Source organism: Salvelinus alpinus, chromosome 30, assembly GCF_045679555.1.
Source record: "Salvelinus alpinus chromosome 30, SLU_Salpinus.1, whole genome shotgun sequence".
Classification (NCBI taxonomy): Eukaryota; Metazoa; Chordata; class Actinopteri; order Salmoniformes; family Salmonidae; genus Salvelinus; species Salvelinus alpinus.
This window is the reverse complement of record NC_092115.1, coordinates 17,728,214-17,751,719: the sequence shown is the minus strand read 5'-3', so window position 1 is coordinate 17,751,719 and position 23,506 is coordinate 17,728,214. Positions and strand designations below refer to the sequence as shown.

Genomic DNA, 23,506 nt, shown 5'->3' with positions numbered 1-23,506 from the left:
AATGGGTTTCCATGGCCGAGCAGCAGCACACAAGCCTAGGATCACCATGCACAATGCCAAGCGTCAGCTGGAGTGGTGTAAAGCTCATTGCCATTAGACTCTGGAAAGGCATCACCATCTGGCACTCCAACAGACGAATCTCGGTTTGGCAGATGCCAGGAGGACGCTACCTGCCCAAATGCACAGTGCCAACTGTAAAGCTTGGTGGAAGACGAATAATGGTCTGGGGCTGTTTTTCATGGTTCAGGCTCCTTAATTTCAGTGAAGGAAAATGTTAATGCTACAGCATACAATTACATTCTAGATGATTCTGTTCTTCCAACTTTGTGGCAATAGTTTGTGGAAGACCCTTTCTTGCTTCAGCATGAAAATGCCCTCGTGCACAAAGCGAGGTCCATACAGAAATGGTTTGTCAAGATCAGTGTGGAAGAACTTGACTTACCTGCACAGAACCCTGACCTCAACCCGATCGAACACCTTTGGGATGAATTGGAACGCTGACTGCGAGCCAGGCATAATTGCCCAATGTTAGTGCCTGACCTCACTAATGCTTTATGCTACATGTAGTGGAAAGCCTTCCCCAGAAGAGTGGAGGCTGTTATAGCAGCAAAGGGTGGACCAACTCCATATTAATGCCCATGATTTTGGAATGAGATGTTCGACGAGCAGGTGTCCACATACTTTTAGTCATGTAATGTATCTACTTCAATTACGTCCTTCCCCCTGCACATCGACTCGGTACTGGTACCCTGTGTATATAGCTAAATTATCGTTACTCACTGGAAGTCAGTAATACTAATTGAGCCCATCTACCTCAATCCTCCAATATATGTCTGTTAATTGAACACAGTGATGTCATACCCCAGTCTGGCCAGGTAGGAGGCACAGTTGACGGTCACCGGGCCACAGCCAATCATAGCGATCTTGACATGAAAGCTCTCCGACATCTGATCTGGAGGCAGCAGGTCAGGATTACGAACCTCAGGAATTACCATCTTGCTCAAAACCTGGAATGAAAAACAACAGAATGCCTAAATGTTAAAGCAAAAATGGTGAAGGAGAAAAAAAAAAAATGTACAGTTTCCTTTTCAGGGCAGGGAGAAGTTAATATGGACTTGACATTTATGGTTGTCACATTGGACAAAGGTCAGAGCCCTGAGTGGGCTGGGGTTTTAATGTGAGGGGCATTCCAAAAGAGGAATAGCACATTAATATGTGACATTTGACAAGAGAGGAATTGACCAGCTGAAATTGAACAAAATTATTACAGACAATCTTTAAACCCACTGGTACTTATTGAGATGGAGGACTGATGCTTTTGGTGGTGGGTCTGTGTTGAGCCATGCTACCACACCTGCAGTTATTGCAGTTATGATAGTTGACAGTATCATAATTGTATTTACAAGGGAACCTCTGACACAATATGGTAATTGTTTTTATGTGGATGCTATGATAATGGAACATTAATTAATTATGCACAGCTACAGAATGTGAGCTGAATAGCCTGGATATCGGACAAGTAAGATCGGCTAAATGAAATACACTACATGACCAAAAGTATGTGGACACCTGCTCGTCAAACATCTAATTCCAAAATCATTGATATTAATATGGAGTTGGTCCGCCCTTTGCTGCTATAACAGCCTCCACTCTTCTGGGAAGGCTTTCCACTAGATGTTGCAACATTGCTGCGGGGACTTGCTTCCATTCAGCCACAAGAGCATTAGTGAGGTCGGGCTCTGGTGTTGGCCGATTAGGCCTGGCTTGCAGTTGGCATTCTAATTCATCCCAAAAGGTGTTGGATGCGGTTGAGGTCAGGGCTCTGTGCAGGCCAGTCAATTCTTCCACACTTCGCGGCTGAGCCGTTGTTGCTCCTAGACGTTTCCACTTCACAATAACAGCACTTACAATTGACCGGGGTAGCTCTAGCAGGTCAGACATTTGGCGAACTGACTTGTTGGAAGGTGGTATCCTATGACAGTTCTACGTTGAAAGTCACTGAGCTTTTCAGTAAGGCCATTCTACTGCCAATGTTTGTCTATGGAGATCGCATGGCTGTGTGCTTGATTTTATACACCTGTCAGCAACGGATGTGGCTGAAATGTCTGAATTCACTCATTTGAAGGGGTGTCCAAATACTTTTGTATATATAGTGTATTTTCAGAATGTTGGATATTAACTTTACTCTTTCTCCTGTACCTACTGTATAGGAATCCCTGTGTACTGTAGGCATCCCACTCTCTCACTCACTGTTTACCTGGGCAGACTGGGATGTCCTGTGACAACTAATGGGATTTGGTGCTCACAGAAGCCCCTTGTTTCCAACTGACTTCAATCGAGGCAATGCCCTTTTCTCCTGTATTGGAGGACTAACCTGAGGAGCGAGTGTGTGTGTTTGTGTGTGTGCGTGTATTATGTGTGTGTGTTTATGAGTGTGTGTGTTAGAGAGAGAGAGGGAAAGAGAGGGAGGGAGAGAGAGAGAGTGAGAGTGTGTTTGTGTTTAGGTCTGTGTGTACGTGTGCGCACGCACGCGCTCGCGTGTGTGTGTGTTTATATGGGTGCATGTGCTTGCGTTTGTGGAGGCAGGATAGTGATGGCCCTCTCAGAAGGGGTTATCTAATCATCTGTTTGATAAACATCTGTGACCTTTAGCATTTAGGAAGAGAGGAGCTGTCACTCTGACGGAGACACGCGCTTTACAACCCCGAGAAGGAAGGAGCGGGACTGGGGAGAGGAGGAAGGGGGACAGGGAAGAGAGGGAGGAGGGAGGACAGGGAAGAGAGAAAGGAAGCAGATGGGGGAGAGATTGACTGAGTGCTTTTTTCCCGACTACAACAGTACAGGACAGGGAGCAGTGGTTGTTATATCAGGACCATCGGTACAATTTTACTTCATTTATTCCTATAGTTTACCAGGTGAGTTGACTGAGAATACATTGTCATTTACAGCAACAACCTGGCAACGCTTCACAGATTGTAGTGCAATTGTGTAGCTGAAAGTTCTTAGCCTGGGTACCAGTATGTTTGTGCCAACAGTCCACTCCTTTTCATGCTAAATAGCTCTGGATTTCAGCCTACAAAGTTCTGGGCTAGAACAAAAATGTGCAAATGTGTTATCTTTCAATTTTTTTTGCAGTTCAATACTGAGGTCAAAAGTATGCATCTCTCTTGCCAAAATGCAGTACATCACCTCAACAGCAAACTGCTGCAGGCCCCCAATGTTGATGGGTCCTTCCTCGGAGGTGAAGAGGTTGCAGCCCCCCACACAGAGCTCCTATGTGGGGACCACCATCCCACACCTCAGCCTCACGAAGTTGTCCGATAGGATGGCCTTGGACACTCCATAGTAGTTTGACGCATACAAACACAGACACATATTGATATTGAAGCAACATAGTGAGCTGAAGAAAGGGTAACGGTTCAACTTATATAGTATAATAAGTAGTTCAGAATGAATGTCCAAATCAACATTCATGCAATGTCTTTGAGTTTGACGGTATACAATGGCTGTATATATATATATTTGTAGGTGTTTTGACACAGACTGTAAATCAGAGACAGTCACTTGGGAGAGAAACAGTGGGAACGGTTGGGAGTCGCATATGTGACTATGCTGGGGAATGTTACCACTACACAACCTCTGCACGCAGGTATACAATGTCAATGTATACCTATTACTGTATGTACATTATCATCAAGACCCAGCGAGAAATAGGTTTCTTGCCTTGTTTGAGATGTTGGGGATGAAGGACTTGATGTCCAGGTTGGTGAGGCAGCTCTTCTAGCATGATGCTTCAGCACATTTCAGACACCTGTGGGGATGAATACATGATTACATTCACAATATACCAATCAACTGATTTTGATTAATTTCTCTGTTATGATATGCCACAATTATAAGGAACAGGCATCCATTTTTACATCAAAAGTTAACAAGGCACATATGATACCACCCACCTCCCTGTATCACTATAATGTAAAGGCCTAACCACATTAAGGCTGTGAAGAGTCACCAATCCATCCGACAGTCCTGATTGGACGAAAGAGGTATGGCGTGTCACTGTCTATGCTAACTTAATGATTTGTCCCTTTGTCTCTGTGAAGACAGCGGGGTCGGAAAACAAACGGCTGACTGATGATCGGTACATCCTCGCCACCACGTATCTCTGCACCAACCAATAGAGAGGGAAGACTAATACTTGTTATAAATACTGATGACTCCGTAATGGCGGCGGAGACGCCATATTGGTAGACAACAACATGCCGCCACTAAATTATACATGGGCTAATTTGGCAGGGCCTGATTAAATATTCATGAAGTAACAAAATGGATGCAGTGCTGCAAGACCTGTCTACAAACGTCAAGACCTCAGAGAGATTGAAAGAGAGAGAAAGAAAGCAGGGGGTGGGACTGAGCAGCCTCTGTGAAGCTTGTTTTATGTTTTCCTTGTTGAACTAGTCAACGTAAACAGACTTAACAAATGGACAGATGTTGGTGAGGTAAATTAGGTGTTTTCTGTTGGTTTAATTAATTGACGTTTCTCTTTTCTTTTTCCTCATCAAATGAAGATGCATCACTTTCAAAGTTAACACGAGAAAACTGACAGATGAGAGATCCTCTCTATCCCTTTATTTCTCTTTACCTTTGCCTCTCTCTTTCACCCTCTCTCTCCCTCTCTCATTCTATCACTTATGCTTTTCTGACCAGCAGCCCTCAAGCTCTCCAAGTGTCAAGTGAAAATAACGCACAGGCAATCCTATTTGATCAGGATTGGTAAATGTCCCGCGGCAGTGTGTGCCAGGATCTTGAGTACCACTAACAAAGGGTCTCTCTCTGAACAGCTCTGAGCTCACCTGTGTTTTTTCAGGCTTGGCGGCCATGATGAAAGGCACGGCACAGACTTCCAAATGCATCCTTAATCACATTAAAAAGGAGATTGAAAATGTGTACCCACAAAAGATGTAGTTTGATGTCTTGTCTAGAATCAGACTTTTGTTGTGAACCTGTTATGAGTGCTCAATTAGCATGTAGAAGTGGGACTGGAATTCACAATTATGACTTTGTGATCACAGCTTGGTTCAAAGTCTATACATTTACACAGATGTTTCAACTCCCTCAATGTTAACTCCTTATGCTGAACTTCAAATGAAATCATCCCAGCTCAGACAAACACCAAGTTGTTCCCTTTCTGAACTATAACTGGTTAGTCTCATTGGGATATGAACAACACACAACTATCACCAACACAAACAGCCCTGAGCAGAAACAGAAACAAATGTTATCCCAAACTAGCCAGGGAGAAAACCAAGACGAAGACAGCGTCATAAAAATGACAGAGAAGTGTTCACCCTTAAGGCGGCAATAAATCTCAGCACACCACGGTGAAATCACTCATCTCAGCACACCATGGTAATATCACTCATCTCAGCACACCACAGTAAAATCACTCATCTCAGCACACCACAGTAAAATCACTCATCTCAGCACATCATGGTAATATCACTCATCTCAGCACACCATGGTAAAATCACTCATCTCAGCACACCATGGTAAAATCACTCATCTCAGCACACCACGGTAAAATCACTCATCTCAGCACACCATGGTAATATCACTCATCTCAGCACACCATGGTAATATCACTCATCTCAGCACACCACGGTAAAATCACTCATCTCAGCACACCACGGTAATATCACTCATCTCAGCACACCATGGTAATATCACTCATCTCAGCACACCATGGTAAAATCACTCATCTCAGCACACCACGGTAAAATCGCTCATCTCAGCACACCATGGTAATATCACTCATCTCAGCACACCACGGTAATATCACTCATCTCAGCACACCATGGTAAATCACTCATCTCAGCACACCACGGTAAAATCGCTCATCTCAGCACACCACGGTAATATCACTCATCTCAGCACACCATGGTAATATCACTCATCTCAGCACACCACGGTAATATCACTCATCTCAGCACACCATGGTAATATCACTCATCTCAGCACACCACGGTAAAATCACTCATCTCAGCACACCATGGTAATATCACTCATCTCAGCACACCATGGTAATATCACTCATCTCAGCACACCATGGTAAAATCACTCATCTCAGCACACCACGGTAAAATCGCTCATCTCAGCACACCATGGTAATATCACTCATCTCAGCACACCACGGTAATATCACTCATCTCAGCACACCATGGTAAATCACTCATCTCAGCACACCACGGTAAAATCGCTTATCTCAGCACACCACGGTAATATCACTCATCTCAGCACACCATGGTAATATCACTCATCTCAGCACACCACGGTAATATCACTCATCTCAGCACACCATGGTAATATCACTCATCTCAGCACACCACGGTAAAATCACTCATCTCAGCACACCATGGTAATATCACTCATCTCAGCACACCATGGTAATATCACTCATCTCAGCACACCACGGTAATATCACTCATCTCAGCACACCACGGTAATATCACTCATCTCAGCACACCATGGTAATATCACTCATCTCAGCACACCATGGTAATATCACTCATCTCAGCACACCACAGTAAAATCACTCATCTCAGCACACCATGGTAAAATCACTCATCTCAGCACACCACAGTAAAATCACTCATCTCAGCACACCATGGTAAAATCACTCATCTCAGCACACCACGGTAAAATCACTCATCTCAGCACACCATGGTAATATCACTCATCTCAGCACACCACAGTAAAATCACTCATCTCAGCACACCATGGTAATATCACTCATCTCAGCACACCACGGTAATATCAGTCATCTCAGCAGTAAAATCACTCATCTCAGCACACCACAGTAAAATCACTCATCTCAGCACACCATGGTAATATCACTCATCTCAGCACACCACAGTAAAATCACTCATCTCAGCACACCACAGTAATATCACTCATCTCAGCACACCACGGTAATATCACTCATCTCAGCACACCATGGTAATATCACTCATCTCAGCACACCACGGTAATATCACTCATCTCAGCACACCACGGTAATATCACTCATCTCAGCACACCATGGTAATATCACTCATCTCAGCACACCATGGTAATATCACTCATCCCAGGACACCATGGTAATATCACTCATCTCAGGACACCATGGTAATATCACTCATCTCAGCACACCATGGTAATATCACTCATCTCAGCACACCACGGTAATATCACTCATCTCAGCACACCACGGTAATATCACTCATCTCAGCACACCACGGTAATATCACTCATCTCAGCACACCATGGTAATATCACTCATCTCAGCACACCATGGTAATATCACTCATCTCAGGACACCATGGTAATATCACTCATCTCAGCACACCACGGTAATATCACTCATCTCAGCACACCACGGTAATATCACTCATCTCAGCACACCATGGTAATATCACTCATCTCAGCACACCACGGTAATATCACTCATCTCAGCACACCATGGTAATATCACTCATCTCAGCACACCATGGTAATATCACTCATCTCAGCACACCATGGTAATATCACTCATCTCAGCACACCATGGTAATATCACTTGACTACAGCCTCCATCACAGAGTGGTAGCTATAGGTAAGCCCCCCGAGCTACACACACACACACACACACACACACACACACACACACACACACACACACACACACACACACACACACACACACACACACACACACACACACACACACACACACACACACTACAGGTAAACCCCCTAGCTTCTCGCTGTGTCTGTCTCAGGACGTCTGATTGATGTCTTCTAACCGTCGCCTCCAGTCTTCTGCATTATTAACCAAACAACCAGGGAATCTCCTCAAACATCACCACTCCAGGGTACCAGCCTTTATCTAACCAATCAGAGACACAACAGCCTCAGTCAGAGTCATAAGCGTTGTCCTGGATCTGGGTGACACAGCATATTCACCTGATATCCTACAGCATATTCACCTGATATTGATCTAATCTTCTAGAAGTTGTCAATAACTGAGGGACACTACCAGAGGACATATGTCTATAATAATCCTATATTACACACTGAACAAAAACATAAATGCAACATGCAACAATTTCAAAGATTATGATGAGTTATAGTTCATATAAGGAATTCAGTCAATTGAAATAAATTCATTAGGCCCTAATCTATGGATTTCACATGACTGGGAATACAGATATGCATCTGTTGGTCACAGATACCTTAAAAAAGGTAGGGGGAAAAAGAAAAAGATGCGTGGATTGGAAAATCAGTCAGTATCTCCTTCGCTTACAGTTGATCAGGCTGTTGATTGTGGCCTGTGGAACGTTGTCCCTCTCCTCATCAATGGCTGTGCGAAGTTGCTGGATATTGGCGGGAACTGGAACACGCTGTCGTACACCTCGATCCAGGGCATCCCAAATGTGCTCGATGGGTGACATGTCTGCTGACTATGCAGGCCATGGAAGAACTGGGACATTTTCAGCTTCCAGGAATTGTGTACAGATCCTTGCGACATGGGGCCGTGCATTATCATGCTGAAACATGAGGTGATGGCGGCGGATGAATGGCACGACAATGGGCCTCAGGATCTCATCACGGTATCTCTGTGCATTCAAATTGCCAATCGATAAAACGCAATTGTGTGCAATGTCCGTAGCTTATGACTGCCCATACCATAACCCCACCACCACTATGGGTCACTCTGTTCACAACGTTCACATAGACAAACCGCTCGCCCACACGACGCCATACACAGTGTCTGCCATCTGCCAGGTACAGTTGAAACCGGGATTCATCCGTGAAGAGCACACTTCTCCAGCGTGCCAGTGGCAATCGAAGTTGAGCACTTGCCCACTGAAGTCGGTTACTACGCCGAACTGCAGTCAGGTAAAGACTCTGGTGAGGATGACTAGCATGCAGATGAGCTTACCAGAGGCGGTTTCTGACAGTTTGTGCAGAAATTATTTGGTTGTGCAAATCCACAGTTTCATCAGCTGTCCGGGTGGCTGGTCTCATACAATCCCGCAGGTGAAGAAGCCGGATGTAGAGGTCCTGGGCTGGCATAGTTACACATGGTCTACGGTTCTGAGGCCGGTTGGATGTACTGCTAAATTCTCTGAAACGAGATTGGCTCATGGTAGAGAAATTAACATTAAATTCTCTGGCAACAGCTATGATGGACATTGCTGCAGTCAGCATGCCAATTGCATACTCCCTCAAAACTTGAGACATCTGTGGCATTGTGTTGCATGACAAAACTGCACATTTTAGAGTGGCCGTTTATTTTCCCCAGCACAAGGTGCACCTGTATAATGATCATGCTGTTAAATCAGCTTCTTAATATGCCACACCTGTCACGTGGATGGATTATCTTGGCAAAGGAGAAATGCTCACTAACAGACACCTACTGTAACTTTACAACTTCCAGCGCTATCACCACATATTACCCTCAACCTACCCTATGCATCTAAAAAAAACGCTTCTCTTTCCTCTTTCCTGTGAACACAACAATCAAACAATTCTAGACGTGTCTTCTCCTTGTTCTCTTTAATTCTGCAACCTGTTCTATTATTTATGGTGACTTTGTTTTCAGGTCTTAAATGTGTGCTAAATGAGCCACAGAGGGAGGTCAACTGGCTCCTTGCCACACCATTACACCATTACACATTCATCTCAGGCTCCCACATTAGACTCAGACACCTTGTTAGCTTCCCATTGTGGCTCCATCTCCATCTGTCAGTTTAAGCTAGAGAGATCAGTTTTCTCAATCCACCGCATCCGGCTTCCGTATGTGGCTCTTCCGCAGCTGCGTTGGAAAGTTGCAGAGCTACAGCGCTGTTTGTCAGACCGGGAGACATCCTGGAAAACGACGGTTTGGCCTAAAAACTAATATGACCGCTCTATAGAGAGGGGAGACTCTCATGAACACAACTTCTATTTGTGAGAGGTATTGACATGTTGAATGCACTGAGTCCAGAACAGACTATGGGAGGTGCACAGTACTACATAGAGCCATGACTACATGGAACTCTATTCCACATAAAGTAACTCATGCAATCAGTAAAATTTGATTTAAAAAACAGATAAAAATACACATTATGGACCAGCGGCGACTGTGAAGCAACACAAACATAGGCACTGACACATGCATACAAACACACGATAACATACGCACTATATACAGACATACACATTGATTTTGTATCGTGGATATGTGTTAGTAGAGTAGGGGCCTGAGGGTACACACTTAATATGTTGTGAAATCTGTTGCTCTTCCTAGAGCTGGCCTCCCGGCCAAACTGCGCAGTCAGGGGAGAAGGGCCTTGGTCAGGGAGGTGACCAAAATATTGTAATATAAAAAAAAAAATGTAGTACTGCCTTAATTTTGCTGGACCCCAGGAAGAGTACCTGTTGCCTTGGAAGCAGCTATTGGGGATCCATAATAAATACAATACAAACACGATGGTGTTCTCCTTTTTGCTCTCATCTGGACTCATCTAAGGGTAACCTATACAAATGAATGGAAGTACAGAGGTAGTTTTGTGCCAACAAAAATAAGGGGTTAAATATGTGTAAAAATATATAATAAAATATATATACAGTACATTCAAGAAAGTATTCAGACCCCTTGACTTTTTCCAAATTGTATTATATTACAGCCCTATTCTAAAATGGATTAAATACAAATTGTACTTCATCTGTCAACACACAATAACCCACTATCACAAAGCGAAAACAGGTTTTTTAAAATTTGTGCAAAGTTATTAAAAAAACTACACAGAAATAGATTATTTACGTAAGTATTCAGACCTTTGTTATGAGACTCGAAATTGAGATCAGGTGCATCCTGTTTTCATTGATCATCCTTCAGATGTTTCTACAACTTGATTGGAGTCCACCTGTGGTAAATTCAATTGATTGGACATGATTTGGAAAGGCACACACCTGTCTATATAATGTCCCACAGTTGACAGTTATGTCAGAGCAAAAACTAAGCCATGAGGTCAAAGGAATTGTCTGTAGATCACCGAGACAGGAATGTGTGGAGGCACAGATCTGGAAAAAGGTACCAACAAATTTCTGCAGCATTGAAGGTCCCCAAGAACACAGTGGCCTCCATCCTTCTTAACTGGAAGAAGTTTGAAACCACCAAGACTCTTCCTAGTGCTGGCCTCCCGGCCAAACGGAGCAATCAGGGGAGAAGAGCCTTGGTCAGGGAGGTGACCAAGAACCCGATGGTCACCCTGATAGAGCTTCAGAGTTCCTTTGTGGAGATGGGAAAACCTTGCAGAAGGACAACCCTCTATGCATCACTCCACCAATCAGGCCTTTATGGTAGAGTGGCCAGACGGAAGCCACTCCTCAGTAAAAGGCACATGACAGCCCGCTTGGAGTTTGCGAAAAGACACCTAAAGACTCTCAGACCATGAGAAACAAGATTCTTTGGTTTGATGAAACCAAAATTGAACTCTGGCCTGAATATCAAGCATCACGTCTGGAGAAAACCTGGCACCATCCCTACGGTGAAGCATGGTGGTGGCAGCATCATGTTGTGGGGATGTTTTTCAGCAGCAGGGACTGGGAGACTAGTCAAGATCAAGGGAAAGATGAACGGAGCAAAGTACAGAGAGATCCTTGACAAAAACCTGCTCTAGAGCGCTCAGGACCACAGACTTGGGCGAAGGTTCACCTTCCAACAGGACAACGAACCTAAGCACACAGCCAAGACAACGCGGGAGTTGCTTTGGGACAAGTCTCAAAATGTCTTTCAGTGGCCCAGCCAAAGCCCGGACTTGAACCCGATCGAACATCTCTGGAGAGACCTGAAAATAGCTGTGCAGCGACACTACCCATCCAATTTGACAGAGCTCGAGAGGATCTGCAGAGATTAATGGGAGAAACTCCCCAAAAACAGGTGTGCCAAGCTTGTAGCATCATACCCAAGAAGACTCGAGGCTATAATCGCTGCTAAAGGTGCTTCAACAAAGTGATGAGTAAAGGGTTTGAATACTTATGTAAATGTATATTTCAACAATATTTCAACAACAAAAAATTATACATTTGAAAAAATTCTCAAAACTTGTTTTTGCTTTGTAATTATGGGGTATTGAGTGTAGATTGATGAGGGGGATTTTTAAAAATCAATTTTAGAAAAAGACTAACGTAACAAAATGTGGAAAAAGTGAAGGGGTCTGAGTACTTTCCGAATATACTGTATATACAGTACTAGTCAGAAATTTGGACACACCTACTCATTCAAGGGTTTTTCTTTATTTTTACTATTTTCTACATTGTAGAATAATAGTGATGACATCAAACTATGAAATAACACATATGGAATCATGTAGTAAACAATAAAGTGTTAAAGAAATTTCCAACTGCTCTTAAACGCTGTAAAACTAAATGCATGCTCTTCAACCGATCGCTGCCCACACCTGCACGCCCGCCCAGCATCACTACTCTGGACGGTTCTGACTTAGAATATGTGGACAACTACAAATACCTAGGTGTCTGGTTAGACTGTTAACTCTCCTTCCAGACTCACATTAAGCATCTCCAATCCCAAATTAAATCTAGAATCAGCTTCCTATTTCACAACAAAGCATCCTTCACTCATGCTGCCAAACATACCCTCGTATAACTGACTATCCTACCGATCCTTGACTTCGGCGATGTCATTTACAAAATAGCCTCCAACACTCTACTCAGCAAATTGGATGCAGTCCATCACAGTGCCATCCGTTTTGTCACCAAAGCCCCATATACTACCCACCACTGCGACCTGTATGCTCTTGTTGGCTGGCCCTCGCCAAACCCACTGGCTCCAGGTCATCTATAAGTCTTTGCTAGGTAAAGCCCCGCCTTATCTCAGCTCACTGGTCACCATAGCAGCACCCACCCGTAGCACGCGCTCCAGCAGGTATATTTCACTTGTCACCCCCAAAGCCAATTCCTCCTTCGGCCGCCTTTCCTTCCAGTTCTCTGCTGCCAATGACTGGAACGAACTGCAAAAATCACTGAAGCTGGAGACCCATATCTCCCTCACTAGCTTTAAGCACCAGCTGTCAGAGCAGCTCATAGATCACTGCACCTGTACATAGCCCACCTGTAATTAGCCCATCCAACTACCTCATTCCCATACTGTTATCGATTTTTTTTATTTTGCTCCTTTGCACTCCAGTAGCTCAAATCAAATCAAATCAAATGTATTTATATAGCCCTTCTTACATCAGCTGATATCTCAAAGTGCTGTACAGAAACCCAGCCTAAAACCCCAAACAGCAAGCAATGCAGGTGTAGAAGCACGGTGGCTAGGAAAAACTCCCTAGAAAGGCCAAAACCTAGGAAGAAACCTAGAGAGAAACCAGGCTATGAGGGGTGGCCAGTCCTCTTCTGGCTGTGCCGGGTGGAGATTATAACAGAACATGGCCAAGATGTTCAAAAGTTCCTAAATGACCAGCATGGTCAGATAATAATAATTACAGTAGTTGTCGATGGTGCAACAAGTCAGCACCTCAGGAGTAAATGTCAGTTGGCTTTTCATAGCCGATCATTGAGAGTATCTCTACCGCTCCTGCTGTCTCTAGAGAGTTGAAAACAGCAGGTCTGGGACAGGTAGCACGTCCGGTGAACAGGTCAGGGTTCCATAGCCGCAGGCAGAACAGTTGAAACTGGAGCAGCAGCACGGCCAGGTGGACTGGGCACAGCAAGGAGTCATCATGCCGGGTAGTCCTGAGGCATGGTCCTAGGGCTCAGGTCCTCTGAGAGAGAGAAAGAGAGAATTAGAGAGAGCATACTTAAATTCACACAGGACACCGGATAAGACAGGAGAAGCACAGACTTAACAGACTTACCCTAGCCCCCCGATACCTAAACTACTGCAGCATAAATACTGGAGGCTGAGACAGTAGGGGTCAGGAGACACTGTGGCCCCATCCGATGATACCTCCTGGACAGGGCCAAACAGGCAGGATATAACCCCACCCACTTTGCCAAAGCACACCACTAGAGGGATATCTTCAACCACCAATGTACCAGCCACGGCACAACCCAAAGCCTTGGGTTGTGCCGTCGCGGATATCTCTATTTGAACACTCATCTTCTGCACATCTATCACTCCAGTGTTTAATTGCTTTATTGTAATTATTTCACCACTATGGCCTATTTATTGCATTACCTCCGTTATCCTACCTCATTTGCATACACTGTATATAGACTTTTTCTATTGTATTATTGACTGTATGTTTGTTTATTCCATATGCAACTCTGAGTTGTTGTTTGTGTTGCACTGGTTTGCTTTATTTTGGCCAGGTCGCAGTTGTAAATGAGAACTTGTTCTCAACTAGCCTACCTGGTTAAATAAAGGTGAAATAAATAAATAAATAAAAATATATATTTTATATTTGGGATTCTTCAAAGTAGCCACCCTTTGCCTTGACAACAGCTTTGCACACTCTTGGCATTCTCTCAACCAGCTTCATGAGGTAATGCATTTCAATTAACAGGTGTGCTTTGTTAAGCTAATTTGTGGAATTTATTTCCTTCTTAATGCGTTTGAGCCAATCAGTTGTGTTGTGACAAGGTAGGATTGGCATACAGAGGTTAGCTAGCCCTATTTGGTAAAAGACCAATTCCATATTATGGCAAGAACAGCTCAAATAAGCAAAGAAAAATGACAGTCCATCATTACTTAGAGACATGAAGGTTAGTCAAGAACTTGTAAAGTTTCTTCAAGTGCTGATGCAAAAACCATCAACCTCTATGATGAAACTGGCTCTCAAGAGGACCGCCACAGGAAAGGAAGACCCAGAGTTACCTCTGCTGCCGAGGAGAAGTTCATTAGAGCTACTAACCTCAGAAATTGGCAGTTAACTGCACTTCAGATTGCAGACCAAATAAATGCTTCACAGAGTTCAAGTAACAGACACATCTCAACATCAACTGTTTAGAGGAGACTCCGTGAATCAGGCCTTCATGGTCGAATCCCTGCAACGAAACCACTACTAAAGGACACCAAAACTAAGAAGAAACTTGTTTGGGCCAAGAAACACGAGCAATGGATACTAGACCGGTGGAAATCTGTCCTTTGTTCTGATGAGTCAAAATGTGACATTTTTGGTTCCAACCGCTGTGTCTTTGTGAGACACAGTGTAGGAAAACAAATTATCTCTGCATGTGTGGTTCCCACTGTGAAGAATGGAGGAGGAGCTGAGATGGTGTTGGGGGTACTTTGCTGGTGACACTGTCAGTGATTTATTTAGAATTCACGCACACTTAACCAGCATGGCTACCATAGTATTCTGCAGCAATACGCCATCCCATCTGGTTTGAGCTTAGTGGGACTATCATTTGTTTTCAACAGGACAATGACTCAAAACACATCTCCAGGCTGTGTAAGGGCTATTTGACCAAGAAAGAAAGTGATGTAGTGCTGCATCAGATGACCTGGCCTCCACAATCACCCAACCTCAACCCAATTGAGATGGTTTGGGATGAATCGGACTGCATAGTGAAGGAAGAGCAAACAACAAGTGCTCAGCATATAAGGGAACTCCTTTAAGACTGTTGGAAAAGCATTCCAGGTGACTACCTCATGAAGCTGGTTCAGAGAATACCAAGAGTGTGTAAAGTTGTCATCAAGGCAAAGGGTGGCTACTTTGAAGAATCTCAAATATAAAATGCTTTCATCAAAATTCCCACTCAAGACAAGACAAATCTTCAAACTGTCAGTCAGCCTACCAAGGTATTTACAAACAGCACAGAAATTAAATCATCCACATGTATTGATTACATCTTTACTAATGCTGCAGATATCTGCTCTAAAACAGTATCCAAATGCATTGGATGTAGTGATCCTAATATAATAGCCATATCTAGGAAAACCAAAGTTCCAAAGGCTGGGCCTAATATAGTGTATAAGACGTCATACATTAAGTTTCATAGTGAATCCTTTGTTTAAGGTGTAAATAATATTTTCTGGTCTGTGGTGTTTAATGTGGAGCAACCAGACACTGCAAGCAATAAGACAATGAATATAAAAACTGTTAAATCCACATGGATTGATGAGGAATTAAAAAATGTTATGGTTGAGAGGGATGAGGCAAATTGAATTGCAAATAAGTCTGGCTACTTGGCCGATTGGCAAACATACTGTAAATTGAGAAATCATGTAACTAAACTGAACAAAAAGAAGAAGAAACTGTACTAATATAAATGATATGAAGAATGATAGTTAAACGCTTTGGACCACCCTTTACTGATTCCAACAGCCGACCAATCAGCCTGTTACCAACCCTTAGTAAACCTTTGGGAAAAATTGTGTTGACTAAATATAATGCTATTTCACAGTAAACAAATGAACAGCAGAATTTAAGCATGCTTATAAGGAAGGGAATTCAACATATATGGCACTTACACAAATGACTAGCTAAGAAAAAATAATAAAACGTTTGTGGGAGCTGTTTTGTTAGGTTTCAGTGCAGCTTTTGACATTATCGTCATAATCTGCTGCTGGAAAAAAACGTATGTGTGATGGCTTTCATCCCCTGGTAACATTAATCATATGCATGTCAAGCTCTCTTGGCTTAAAGTAGAGTAGCGATTCACTTCATCACTACTTGTATTTGTGAGAAGTACTGACATGTTGAATGCACCTAGCTGTCTGTTTCAACTATTAGCACACAGGTCAGACACAAGACCTCACAAGACATGCCATCAGAGGTCTCTTCACAGTCCCCAAGTCCAGAACACTATGGGACTATGGGAGGTGCACAGTACTACATAAAGCCATAACTGTATGGAACTCTATTCCACATGAAGTAACTCATGCAATTAATAAAATCAGATAAAAAAAAAACAGATAAAAATACATATTTGACTCTTGTTCATGTAGTGTATATATACTGAACAAAAATATAAACACAACATGAGATGGCAAAGGGGGTAATGTGGGCCTTGTTCAATAATTAGGTTGAGGTTCAGTTGTGTGAATCCTTTTGGCATAGCTTCAATGCCTCAGTAAGCCTTGACAAAAATGTGCAGGTGTGTGTCTAAATGATATATATACTCCCACACACACAAACAGGTACACACACACAAACACACAAACGTACCCCCCCCCCCCCCCCCGCACACACACACACACAGACGCACAAACACCCCATATTATCACGGGATGGAGAGAGATTATGGCATGCTTAAGGGATGTCGTTGTAGCTGTCAGAGCTGTCAGTGCAGTAGACTGGAAGTCCTTAGAGGAACACTGGAGAATGTCTACCAGCTGCACACAATGCCCACTGAGTCTGGCCCTGTCATAGGAGACACACACACACACCGTCTATTCTAATACTAGGACCAACCCCACACCTGCAACCCACAAGGGAGATCTGGGGTAGCAGGTGGGGGAATCTGGTGTGTGTGTGTGTATGTGTGTGTGTGTGTGTGTGTGTGTGTGTGTGTGTGTGTGTGTGTGTGTGTGTGTGTGTGTGTGTGTGTGTGTGTGTGTGTGTGTGTGTGTGTGTGTGTGTGTGTGTGTGTGTGTGTGTGTGTTAGCCTACAGCTGTGCCTTAAGGCTGTTTTAAAGGCTGCTATCCTTTACTGTTCAGCTTTAGATATACTGTAGGTTGTATTAGCGACATCACAAACCATACTGCCAGTTTTTACGCCACATAATGAGACAATACAAGAATACTGATTGAAAAACAGATGTATATCACTACATTTATGTTCCTTGAAAGCCATTGACATTGACTTACAGCTCTCTCTCTCTGACAACAGTATTCTTGAGTAAGGCATACGATCTTTCCACAAAACTATCATTCGACAATAAACAAATAGCACACAACCTTACAGACTAGTACTTGGACATGAATGTCTTTAAAGTGCTTCAACAGACTAAAGCCTCTGGGGATCCGCTCACTCCTTCAAATGGGACAGGGGCCCTGGTATAAAAGCCATCGTCGGCCATCGTTGTAATGAGAGCTCTGGGGAGCGTGTCACAAATGTCTGGAGGGACGAGACGAGACCTTCGAGACCGTCCACTCCACAACCAGGCACTGTCATCTTAATTATACAAGCTGCCTTAGGACGTGACCAATTAAGATTGGCTTCAGTATTAAAGTACCCCTCCTCTCTCTCTCCTCTCTCCTCTCTACGTCCTGCTGTCTCTAGCTACTTGTGCTGGTAAGTTATGCAGTGGAAAGGGACACTTTCTTATCTTCTTCTCATAATGAATCCATGTTTCTTTGTCCTGGTGTGATGCCAAAGAGAGGAAGGAGTGGAGGGGAGAGGAGGGAAGAAGAGAGGTACGGGACTTCAGTCGGTAGCCTAATGGAGTCTTTGAGGAAGACGATGTGTTGCTCTTCCTAATTAGCGACAACGTAATGTCTCGGGGACTAATGATCGCATTTTACTTCAATTGCCAGGGTTTCAGTGTCTCTGTGTTGAAAGCCTTTTTGTCTGGTCACAGGGTCCTGAGCGGCTTCAAATACTCAACGTTGATTTTTATAAAGGGGAAAAAAGAGATGACAGAAAAATGAGCCAAATGGCGAGGCCTCTACAGAAAGACACTGATGGTTGACAATACACTACACACCACATAACATTATCTTGTACTGTATATATACGATACATGTGAAGAGTTTCATTCCAAAACGCTATATATCAATTTTCTGATTTTATTTTTACAATTATTTTTTGAAATTATATGAAAGAGATTGGTGTGTTTCCCCCCCATCTAATCGTGGCATAGGGTTGTTAAATGACAGACATGTATTTGTTTGAAACCTATCACTAGATTGTTTGTCTCTCTGAAATTAAACCATAACATTTTGTTCCAAAATAGGCTAATCTGCCTCACTCTCAGAGAAAAAAGTAGCTAGCACTGCAAGGATTTACAGTCAAATGTGACGAAAAGAACTGTAGAAACTATACATTTGTGACATCAATATTTAAAAAAGTATATACAGTGGGGAGAACAAGTATTTGATACACTGCCGATTTTGCAGGTTTTCCTACTTACAAAGCATGTAGAGGTCTGTAATTTTTATCATAGGTACACTTCAACTGTGAGAGACGGAATCTAAAACAAAAATCCAGAAAATCACATTGTATGATTTTTAAGTAATTCATTTGCATTTTATTGCATGACATAAGTATTTGATCACCTACCAACCAGTAAGAATTCCGGCTCTCACAGACCTGTTAGTTTTTCTTTAAGAAGCCCTCCTGTTCTCCACTCATTACCTGTATTAACTGCTTCTGTTTGAACTCGTTACCTGTATAAAAGACACCTGTCCACACACTCAATCAAACAGACTCCAACCTCTCCACAATGGCCAAGACCAGAGAGCTGTGTAAGGACATCAGGGATAAAATTGTAGACCTGCACAAGGCTGGGATGGGCTACAGGACAATAGGCAAGCAGCTTGGTGAGAAGGCAACAACTGTTGGTGCAATTATTAGAAAATAGAAGAAAATAGAAGAAGTTCAAGATGATGGTCAATCACCCTCGGTCTGGGGCTCCATGCAAGATCTCACCTCGTGGGGCATCAATGATCATGAGGAAGGTGAGGGATCAGCCCAGAACTACACGGCAGGACCTGGTCAATGACCTGAAGAGAGCTGGGACCACAGTCTCAAAGAAAACCATTAGTAACACACTACGCCGTCATGGATTAAAATCCTGCAGCGCACACAAGGTCCCCCTGCTCAAGCAGGCGCATGTCCAGGCCCGTCTGAAGTTTGCCAATGACCATCTGGATGATCCAGAGGAGGAATGGGAGAAGGTCATGTGGTCTGATGATTCAAAAATAGAGCTTTTTGGTCTAAACTCCACTCGCCGTGTTTGGAGGAAGAAGAAGGATGAGTACAACCCCAAGAACACCATCCCAACCGTGAAGCATGGAGGTGGAAACATCATTCTTTGGGGATGCTTTTCTGCAAAGGGGACAGGACGACTGCACCGTATTGAGGGGAGGATGGATGGGGCCATGTATTGCGAGATCTTAGCCAACAACCTCCTTCCCTCAGTAAGAGCATTGATGATGGGTCGTGGCTGGGTCTTCCAGCATGACAACGACCCGAAACACACAGCCAGGGCAACTAAGGAGTGGCTCCGTAAGAAGTATCTCAAGGTCCTGGAGTGGCCTAGCCAGTCTCCAGACCTGAACCCAATAGAAAATCTTTGGAGGGAGCTGAAAGTCCGTATTGCCCAGCGACAGCCCCGAAACCTGAAGGATCTGGAGAAGGTCTGTATGGAGGAGTGGGCCAAAATCCCTGCTGCAGTGTGTGCAAACCTGGTCAAGAACTACAGGAAACGTATGATCTCTGTAATTGCAAACAAAGGATTCTGTACCAAATATTAAGTTCTGCTTTTCTGATGTATCAAATACTTATGTCATGCAATAAAATGCTAATTAATTACTTAAAAATCATACAATGTGATTTTCGGGATTTTTGTTTTAGATTCCGTCTCTCACAGTTGAAGTGTACCTATGATAAAAATTACAGACCTCTACATGCTTTGTAAGTAGGAAAATCTGCAAAATCGGCAGTGTATCAAATACTTGTTCTCCCCACTGTATATATAAAATGTATTGTCACGACTTCTGCCGAAGTCGATGCCTCTCCTTGTTCGGGCGGTGCTCGGCGGTCGACGTCACCGCTCTTCTAGCCATCATTGATCCATTTTTCATTTTCCATTGGTTTTGTCTTGTCTTCCTACACACCTGGTTTCAATCCCATTCTTTACCTGTTGTGTATTTAACCCTCTGTTTCCCGTCATGTCTTTGTCAGAGATTATTTGTTGTTCAATATTCGTGTTGTTTGTATTGGTGCGCGACGGGTCCTCGTACCCACTTTGTTTTATTGTATTCATGGTTTTGGAGTTATGTTTGTTTTCAAGTTATTAAACAACTCCATTCCACTAAGTTTGATTCTCCTGCGCCTGACTTCCCTGCCACCTATACACGTGACTCTGACATGTATCAATACTGTAATATGAGATTTGGGCTCTAGTCAAAAGGTATAGGGAATAGGGCGCCATTTGGGACAAGACCTAACTCTAACCAAAACACTAGCATAAGGCTAGATTTATCTGTTAAATTTATATGTTAAATATACAGAATACGAACATTCCATTCCATCAAAAGAACAATGTATTGATTGTAATACACATCTGACATCTATGAATAAAAAACCTGAGGACAGTAATATTTTACACATACATAAAGGTAGCCATAAGCACTCATTTCTCATGAAAAACACAAATGTGAAAATTGGTGGATATACACTCTTATAAAAAAGTTTCCAGTTAAAAGAGAATAAAAGAGTGTACCGGGTAAAAGAGTGTACCGGGTAAAAGAGTGTACCGGGTAAAAGAGTGTACCGGGTAAAAGAGTGTACATGCAGAGTTTATTTCACCTTTTTTTCTAAGAGTGTAGCGTTTTGGAAATAAACTCTGCATGTACACTCTTTTATCCGGTTTCTAACAAGTTTCCATAGAGTTCTTCATTAAACAACCCATGCCCAATCCACCTCACCCTAAGCCGGGTCTGTATGCTGTGTCGGTAATTGCACAAACCTGTTGCTGAGAACTAATGGTGCCCAGGCCTTAACAAGGGATCCACTTCCTGGATCCTGGATGACTCAACATAAGTAATGAGAACAGGGTGTCAGCAAGCCGCAGGAGTCCGTGGCCCCTGACAACACTCCCCACCAGCCCCACAACCCCCCGTCCCTCACCCTCAACTCCTCAATCTCCCTACCCTAGGAGGAACACACACGCCCACACACAAACACCACTCAATCTCCCTAGTCCCTACCCTAGGAGGATCACCTCCCCCCACCTCCCTCTGACTCTCCATCCCTTCCTTAGCCACGGAGAGATGAAGGCACGCCGGCTGGACTTTGATGTCAGACATTATTAGCTGTCAGGGAACCTGCATTTTTCATAAGCATTGCAGGTCCCTCACAGTGAGGAAGATCCTAGCCCACTCACAGATACTATGACATTTAGCTGGGTTAACACAGTATAGACCTCGGTACAGACCACGGAGTGTACTGCCACCAGTGTATCTGTCTCTCTTGTCTCTCTCTATCCCCCCCACCCCTCATCCCCTACTGTGAAAGGAAAACAAATATTAGTAACATGTTACATGGGGATGACTTTTGGCCTATGTATGCCGTGTGGTGTTATGGAATCAGCCATGTAAACACATAAGTCTGTTGCACGTTTAACAGAAGTACAAATTGCTAAATACGCTGGAAAAGTTAGATGTCACAACGACATAGCTTTACCTTACAACCCTACTGACCTTACCACTACTCTGGTTGTGTTGACTCAGCAAACAGAGAGAAGCATAGTCCAAAAGAATAAAGTTCCTTTTCCGTTTCAAAACAGTTCCGATAGGTATTGATTAAAAGCACTGTGTGAAAAGAATGCAAAGATGTTTGGGTCTTTATGTGTAAAAAAAAAAGATACAATAAATATCACTATGTGATGCGTCGAATACGTTTTTAATATGACGCGTCAAAAAACAAAATGCTATTATAGAATGTTGTGGGTGCTGAATTTGCATGCACAAGCCAAATGCCACCACTGCAGTCAATAAAAAAGTCTGCAAACGAGCACGCACAATGGCCGCAATGTGTTTACTATGTGTGTACGATACTGCAATGGTATGGTAATGGTAATATATATATTTTATTTATTTAACCTTTATTTAACTAGGCAAGTCAGTTAAGAACAAATTCTTATTTACAATTATGGCCTACCAAAAGGCCTCCTACAGGGGGATAAAAAATTAAAAATAAAATATTGGACAAAACAAACATCACGACAAGAAAGACACAATAACATTAAGACAAGACAACAAGACAACAAGACAACAACATAGTATGGCAGCAACACATGAAAACACAGCATGGTAGAAACACAACATAACAACATGGTAGCAACACAACATGGCAGCAGCACAACATGGTAGCAGCACAAAACATGTAACAAACATTATTGGGCACAGACAACAGCACAAAGGGCAAAAAGATAGAGACAATAATACATCACGTGAAGCAGCCACAACTGTCAGTAAGAGTGTACTTGATTGAGTCCTTGAATGAAGAGATGGAAATAAAACGGTCCAGTTTGAGTGTTTGTTGCAGCTCGTTCTAGTCGCTAGCTGCAGCGAACTGAAATAAGGAGCGACCCAGGGATGTGTGTGCTTTGGGGACCTTTAACAGAACGTGACTGGCAGAACGGGTCGTGTATGTGGAGGATGAGGGCTGCAGTAGGTATCTCAGATAGTGGGGAGTAAGACCTAAGAGAGTTTTATAAATAAGCATCAACCAGTGGGTCTTGTGATGTGTATACAGAGATGACCAGTTTACAGAGGAGTAAAGAGTACAGTGATGTGTCCTATAAGGAGCATTGATGGCAAATCTGATGGCCGAATGGTAAAGAACATCTAGCCGCTCGAGA

General features: G+C 43.2%; 1 pseudogene; it reads right to left on the bottom strand.

The window, feature by feature from the left end:
* LOC139559580 (dihydropyrimidine dehydrogenase [NADP(+)]-like) overlaps positions 1-23,506 on the bottom strand; it is a 151,650-nt pseudogene that overhangs the window by 113,569 nt on the left and 14,575 nt on the right.